Genomic DNA, 8726 nt, shown 5'->3' on the forward strand with positions numbered 1-8726 from the left:
ATTAATTTTATTATTATTAATACTCTATTTTATATTTGATATTTTATGTTTAACATATTGATGCAATGGTTCGTAATTCTCTAAACATTTTATATCCCCAAGAGAACATATTGATGCAATGGTTTGTCATTTTTTACAATTATTAAAATTAATTTTATTATTGTTAGTACTCTATTTTATATTTGATACTTTATGTTTAACATATTGATACAATGGTTCGTAATTCTCTAAACATTTTATATCCCCGAGAGAACATATTGATGCAATGGTTTGTCATTTTTTACATTTTTTGAAATTAATTTTATTATTGTTAGTACTCTATTTTATATTTGACACTTTATGTTTAACATATTGATGACATGGTTTGTAATTTTCTAAGCATTTTATATACCCGAGAGAACATATTGATGCAAGCAATTGTTTGTCATTTTTTACATTTTTTAAAATTAATTTTATTATTGTTAGTACTCTATTTTATATTTGATACTTTATGTTTAACGTATTGATGCAATGGTTCGTAATTCTCTAAACATTTTATATCCCCGAGAGAACATATTGATGCAATGGTTTGTCATTTTTTACTTTTTTTAAAATTAATTTTATTATTGTTGGTACTCTATTTTATATTTGATACTTTATGTTTAACATATTGATGAAATGGTCTGTAATTTTCTAAACATTTTATATCCCCGAGAGAACATATTGATGCAATGGTTTGTCATTTTTTTATATTTATTTTAAATTAATTTTATTAATATTAATACTTTATTTTATATTTGATTCTTTATGTTTAACATATTGATGCAATGGTTTGTAAATCTCTAAACATTTTATATCCACGAGAGAGCATATTGATACAATGGTTTGTCATTTTTTACATTTATTTTAAATTAATTTTATTATTATTGATGCTCTGTTTTATATTTGATACTTTATGTTTAACATATTGATGCAATGGTTCGTAATTCTCTAAACATTTTATATCCCCGAGAGAACATATTGATGCAATGGTGTGTCATTTTTTACATTTTTAAAAGTTAATTTTATTGTTGTTAATACCCTATTTTATATTTGATACTTTATGTTTAACATATTGATGAAATGGTTTGTAATTCTCTAAACATTTTATATCCACGAAAGAACATATTCGTGCAATGGTTTGTCATTTTTTATATTTATTTAAATTAATTTTATTATTATTAATACTCTATTTCATATTTGATACTTTATGTTTAACATATTGATGCAATGGTTCGTAATTCTCTAAACATTTTATATCCCCGAGAGAACATATTGATGCAATGGTTTGTCATTTTTTACATTTTAAAAAATTAATTTTATTGTTGTTAATACCCTATTTTATATTTGATACTTTATGTTTAACATATTGATGAAATGGTTTGTAATTCTCTAAACATTTTATATCCACGAGAGAACATATTCGTGCAATGGTTTGTCATTTTTTATCTTTATTTAAATTAATTTTATTATTATTAATACTCTATTTTATATTTCATACTTTATGTTGAACATATTGATGCAATGGTTTGTAATTCTCAATATCCCCGAAAGAATATATTGATGCAATGGTTTGTCATTTTTTAAATTTTTTAAAATTAATTTTATTATTGTTATTACTCTGTTTTATATTTGATACTTTATGTTTAACATATTGATGAAATGGTTTGTAATTCTCTAAACATTTTATATTACATTTTCTTGTATATTTAATTTTTATATTTCTATTTTGTATTTAATTATTTATGTTTAACATATTTATACAACTGTTTGCAATTCTTTATGTTTTCCATATTAATTTTTATTTTAAATATTTTTTTCTTTTTTGTACTTGTTATTTTATATTTGATTCTTTATATTTAGCATATTTATGCAATGGTTTGTAACTCACTATGATTTTATATTACATTTTTTATTTTATATATTTTATTTTTTTGATTTTTTATGCTCTATTTAATTCTTTATAAGTAATATGCTGATGCAAAAGTTTGTAAATATTTATATTTTTTGGCTGCTTAATGACTTCCAGACCTTTCATTTTACCACCGCTCATCTATGAATATCTTATTGCCGCTCCCTGGAGCGGCAATTTGAAATATACGAATCAAAATATACGAATCTTGTAATATATTTAGACTTTTTTCTATTACCGGATACTTTATCTCAGCTGATTGTTTTTTTTTCTTATTTATAAGTTTTAATTTCCATTAAAGAAAAACCCCTGTGAAATTGAAAAAATGGAATTTGAACCCTTGCTACTATATACGACCTTAATGTCATAATTGCTTATTATAGAAAATGGAACTCCCCGGCAGAAAAGACAAACCGTACAAACCTTCATTATCTGAGGATTATTTTTTCGTGCTTGTCCCTAGGCCGAGCATTATTCCCAAAGGAAATTAAGTCCCTTCAAAAGTAGAATTTTAGTAAGTTTAATTAAGTACAAAACTACCATTTCTCCCCCGAACTTGTTTCTCAAATTTACATTGTTTTAAACAGAAAACAACGTTTCTTGGATCCAACAATTACTTATTAAGAAGCAGAGATTTTGAAGAGAGAGAGATTGAGAGAGACAGAGAGAGAGAGAGAGAGAGAGAGAGAGAGAGAGAGAGAGAAAGAGAGAGAGATAGAGAGAGATAGAGAGAGAGAGAGAGAGAAAGACAGAGAAAGAGAGAGAGAGAGAGAGAGAGAGAGAGAGAGAGAGAGAGAGACAGAGACAGAGAGAGAGACAGAGAGAGACAGAGAGAGAGAGAGACAGAGAGACAGAGGTAGAGAGAGAGAGAGAGAGACAACCTTCTACTTCTTCTTGAGAGTCATTTTCAATTTGAATTCCAAGCTAGGATTTTATAAAAAAGTCTGTCAAATGATTTAATTTTATCTCCACATAAATTGAATTTATACAAGTTGGACAATTCTAGTAAATAGCCAAAGAGGAGGTAAGACTTCCTTTGCACAGCTAATTAATTTATCTTTGAATCCATAAAAATGAACTTAGAGACATGCTGGACAAAAACGGCCTACGTGGAGCAGTTCTACTAAATAGTCTGCAAGGTCGTAGGGTCATTTAGCGAGATGCCTCAGACTAGTTGAGACAGGTCTGCTGATTGATATACCCCTTTAGCTACAAAAATTAGATGAGACAAGTTGGAAAATACCCAAAAAAGTTCCACCAGGTAGCCTTAAAGGTGTAAGGCTAGGTGATATGACACCCAGGGTTAGTCTGAAACGAGGGTATAAAAACGACTTTACCTTTACCTTTTATCTAATAACTCGAAGAAAATTTTCCCAAAAATTCTAGAAAACTCGGGATTTCAGGGGGGCAGCCCGGAAACTTCCATCCTGCGTATGTCCTTGTGTACTATGTATAAAGAGACGATATGAGCAAAAATATTCCAATTGATATTGACAATTATGTATATATTGATAATCTGCTGAATATTGATAGTTTTTGAGATTACACAGCTTTTTCATGTAAGAAGAATTTGCTATTATTTTGGTTGAAATATAAATATAAAAATAGATAAATTAAATAGATTAAGAAAAACTATTATAACTATTAATCATGACAATTTTTTTATTGTTTTCTTTATTTTCGTTCGGATTTATTCACGATGTCATATCTTCTTTAGGTTTAATTAAATAAGAAAAAACAAGTTTTTTAACTGAAAGTAAGGAGCAACATTAAAACTTAAAACGAACAGAAATTATTCTGTATATGAAAGGGGTTGTCCCCTCCTCAACGCCTCGCTCTTTACGCTAAAGTTTTTTATTGTTTAAAAAAAAGTTGTGAGAAGGAGTCTAACTTTAGCGGAAAGAGCGAAGCATTGAGGAGGGGACAATCCCTTTTATAAATGGATTAATTTCTGTTCGTTTTAAGTTTTAATGTGGCTCCTTACTTTCAATTACAGAACTTGTTTTTTTTTTTTATTTAATATTTGAACATTTTTGAATTAATACAGGTTTTGATTTTGGCTCACCGTACAAGAATCATTAAAACAAAGTTGCATATTCATTTTACTTTTATTTGGTTAAATGACTTTCTCGAAAGTTGTTTAATCTTATTTACGGACGTTTTTATTAGTAATAAATATACGGAACTTACGAATTAACTTACGCAACGAACTTCTATATTCATATATTTTTAATACGTATATTAGGGGGTTCCCCCCTAGTCAATAATAGCTGTTATGAAAAGTACCAAAAATTCTTTGGATTAAATAGCGAGGTATTGACTAGGGGGCGAACCAATCATATACGTAATAATTTCGGTTCGTTTTAAGTTTTGTTGTTGCTCCTTACTTTCAGTTGATTTTTTTTTTTTATTTAATTTCTGATCGTTTTTTAAATAATGCTGGGAGATCCGGTGCCACCTTCATAGCAGTGTCCCTTCCCCCATGAAAATTTCCTCCGTGGAAAGATCCTTCCATATAACCCCCCACCCCCCCCCCCCCCACTGCCAGAAAAAATCCCCCCTGAAAACGTCTGTATACGTCCCAATAACCAATACTATATGTAAATATTTGGTAAAGCTCATAAATTCCAGCCATTCCCCCAGAGACTATGGGGGAAGTCTTCCTAAAAGACATAGTTATTATATTTTCGACCGTGCTGAACAAAATGACTATCTCAAAATTTTGAATCGGGTGACTTTGGGAAAAAAATGAGCGTCGGAGGGGACCTAGTTGCCCTCTATTTTTTTGGTAACTTAAAAAGGGCACTAGAACTTTTAATTTACTTTCCAATTAGCCCTCCTGCGATATTCTAGGACCACTGGGTCGATACGATCACCCCTGGGGAAAAAAAACAACAAAATTACGCATTTCTGAGAAAAATCTTCTGGCAAAAAATACAAAATTACACATTTTTGCAGATAGGAGCTTGAAACCTCTACAGTAGGGCTCTCTGATACGCTTAATCTGATGGCTTAGTTTTCATTAAAATTCTATAACGTTTAGGTTTTGTTTCCCCCTCTTTTTCGAAAATCAGGCAAATTTTCTCAGGCACGTAACTTTTGATGGATAAGACTGAACTTGATGAAACTTTATATATTTCAAATCAGCATTAAAATATGATTCTTTTGATGTATCTGTTGGTATCAAAATTTTGGTTTTTAGAGTTTCGGTTACTATTGAGCCGGGTTGCTCCTTACTTACAGTTCATTACCACGAACTGGTTAATAAACCTTTGTCCGATACTATTTTTACAAAGAAAAATAAGTCAAAGTTGTTACCTAGGGAAGTGAAAAAGACCTGTCGAAAAAGGGGAAAGAAAAAAACAAATTAAAAAAGAAATATAAAACAGTTAAATTTTTATTCACGACACTCTATTCCTTTTTTCATTGTTTTTTTGCTCAAAATTTTACACTGTGTCACATTTTCTTTAGGTATAATACATCTTTTTCCGAAATATTTTATTCCTATCGGCACGATTGTGTTAGATTGAGTCTGTAGCAAAAAAAGTTAACTGTCTCAATCTAAGAACTCAGATCAATTTTATCCTCTCCAAAAATAATGATCTGACCAAGTCCGTTGATATTTGAATTAAAATTAACATGATGGAAGTGATGAAAAACATGAGAGCCATGGCTAATTAAAGTAAAGCCAAGACAGCTTCCAACAAAATTGCGTAGTTCACACAAGATTGATGGTTAAAATAAATTTTAATTTTGATACTTCATTTAACTAAGTTCATATGCTTAATGTTCCTAGAATTATGTACAATAATGTGTAATTGTGCATCAGCTATTATGGAAGGTGAAATTCTTCTTATGAAAGTTAATGAAGTCAGATTTGTTACCTAGGGAAGTAAGAAAAACCTGTTGAATAGGCAAAAAATTAAAAGAGAAAATATTGTTTTTCATTGTTTTTCGATCAAAATCTTTTCACAGCGTCATAATTTATTTAGATATAATGGAATGCTTTTGCGATATTCTTCTTGTGAAAGTTAAATAAGTCAAATTTGTTACCTAGGCAAGTAAGAAAAAACTTGTCGAAAAAGTTTAGTGAAAGGGCTTTGTTAGTTGCACCAACTTTTTTTCAAGAAAGTTTTGTCGTTAGAAGTTAACTCACGAAAGGCTTTTCCAAAGTTTATAAATGAGCTGTGTATTGATGATAAATAGGATATCATCTGCTTTTGTTTATGTAATACCTCTATACTAAACTTCGCTAATTAGCGGTAATGCTAGGCCAGCCAATTTCAAATAGTTCGTGGTAATGAACTGTAACTAAGGAGCGACCCGGCTCAATAGTAACCGAAACTCTGAAAAACAGAATCTTGATACCAATAGATTCATCGAAAGAATGGAATTTTTATGCTAATTTCAAATATATAAGTTTAGCTTTACTTAATTAATTTTAGCTTTACCCATCAAAAGTAACGATCCAGAGAAAATTTGCCTTATTTTTGAAAAAAGGGGGAAACATCCCCTAAAAGTTATACAATGTTAATGAAAATCACACCATCAGATTCAGCATATCAGAGAACCGCACTGTAGAGATTCATGCTCCTATTTGCAAAAATGTGAAATTTTGTATTTTTTGCCAGAAGAAAGATCAAGGATGTGTGTTTATTTGTTTTTTTGTTGTTGTTTTTTCCAGCGGTGATCGTATCGACCCAGTGGTCCTAGAATATTACGAGAGGGCTCATTCAAACGGAAATTAAAAGTTCTAGTGCCCTGTTTAAGTTACAAAAAAATTGGCGGGCAATTAGGCCCCCTCCTATGCTCATTTTTCCCCCAAGTCACCGATAAAAAAATTTTAGACAGCCATTTTGTTCAGCATAGTCGAAAAATGTAATAATTGTGTCTTTGAGGATGAGTTAATCCCCCACGGTCCTCGGGGGAAGGGCTGCAAGTTATGAACTGTAGGGGTATCGGGGGAGGGGGTTACGTGGGAGCATCTCTCCATGGAGGAATTTTTCATTGAGGAATATAATTTTTCCATGGAGGGGGCGCCGGATTTCTCAGCATTATTTAAAAAACGATCAGAAATTAAATTAAAGAACAAGTTTTTTTTACTGAAAGTAAGGAGCAGCATTAAAACTTAAAACGAACAGAAATTATTACGTATATAAGGGGTCCCCCCCCGTCAATACCTCACTATTTACGCTCAAGTTTTTTAGTACTTTCAAATCTATTCTAATTAAACTACCTTTTTGATTCAGGGGTCATTCTTAAGGAATTTATCAATAAATTTAGCGTGAAAAGAGGGGTATTGAGGAGGAGGCTATCCTCTCATATAAGAAACAATTTCTGTTCGTTTTAAGTTTTAATGCTGCTCCTTACTTTCAGTTGAAAAAAAAACTTTCAGTCCATCCATTGCTCTAGCTGGCAGTTGAACAGCCAAATAAAAAATTAAAAAATAAATAAATATCGAATATGATAACGTTGACCCTGCAATAGTAGCAAATCAAACAAAAGTAGGACAAATTAGTAGAAAAAAAGTAGGACAAATCAGATTGTCTCTCTGGTATGTAACAATGCAATACAGCAACAGCAGGGATACATTTGGTTGTTTGTTTGACAACCAGCAAGTGATTGGTTTGAAACTATTAGTATACGATCAGCAAAATTACGATAAGCGCTTTTTTGATAACCATAAAAAAAGTTTGTGGGCCTAATAATAAAAATAAAGCAAATTTTATTTGATATTTTGAATAAGAACATAAATTCAAGCAAATCTAGGAGTTCGTGGGAGACTCCCTCCACCTTTGTACGTCCTTGACTTAATTTAATATTTATAGTTAAAAGTAGATACATAGTTAAAATTCTGTCTAGGCAATTAGCACCTGAAAGCAGAAGTACTCAATAACCGCTTTTCGATAACTCACAGATTTGTTTGGCTATCACATAAATCACAGCCAACGTAGTAGTGACTTTGTAGAAGGTAAAAATTTGAAGAACAGATCTTGAATTGAAACTGATCTAAAAAATCTAACAAATAGCAAAAAAGGATTTTCAATAGGTTGTATAAAGAGAGAATCATGAATAGCATATCAAAAGTCAAAGCGTCTAGCCGAAAGTGAAATTTTACTTTTAGTTGTTTAATCTTTATGTAATACCTGCTGTAAAAAACTGAATTCTCTTTGCGTAATATAAGACAACGCCAGTGGTGTCATTTGGGGGAGAGTCTCCCCCCTAGATTGCTCTCTTCCTTTCGAGAAACTCATTTTTAAGCAATATTTTCATCGAAAAAAAGCCCTTTTTGGTATTTTCATTAAAAAAATTAAAAAAAAGACAAAACTTTCCTCTCAACAGATATCAAAAAACACGTTTTGCCCACGCATTTGACAAATACGTACACGTATTTGAAAAATAAATCTTACAGAGGAATAACAAATTCTCGTAAAATGGTCGGCTTTTTTTTTCAGACTATTAGTTATTCAAACATGTCGCTATTTTATAAATTTATGATTCTAAAAGTTTCTGAAATTTAAAAAGGTGTCTGTAAAACAAATAGACAAATAGGTAAAAGATGTTAAACTAGAATAACAGGTTTTCGGTACAATGAATATTTAATCAAAATAATAAATAAAAAGTCTCCATCACAAACGGATATATAGTTTTTATAAAATTGATAGCTTTTTATCTTCTTTTTTAAAACTCGTTTACCTGACAAAATTGTCTTAGCAATTTTATGCCTATAAAATTATCTAAATCTATACAAAAAAAGGTAAGGGAAACAAAATAAAAAAATTAACTTAAACAAATA

This window comes from Artemia sp. Qi Xiang Cuo, chromosome 3, assembly GCF_049724085.1.
Source record: "Artemia sp. Qi Xiang Cuo chromosome 3, ASM4972408v1, whole genome shotgun sequence".
Classification (NCBI taxonomy): Eukaryota; Metazoa; Arthropoda; class Branchiopoda; order Anostraca; family Artemiidae; genus Artemia; species Artemia sp. Qi Xiang Cuo.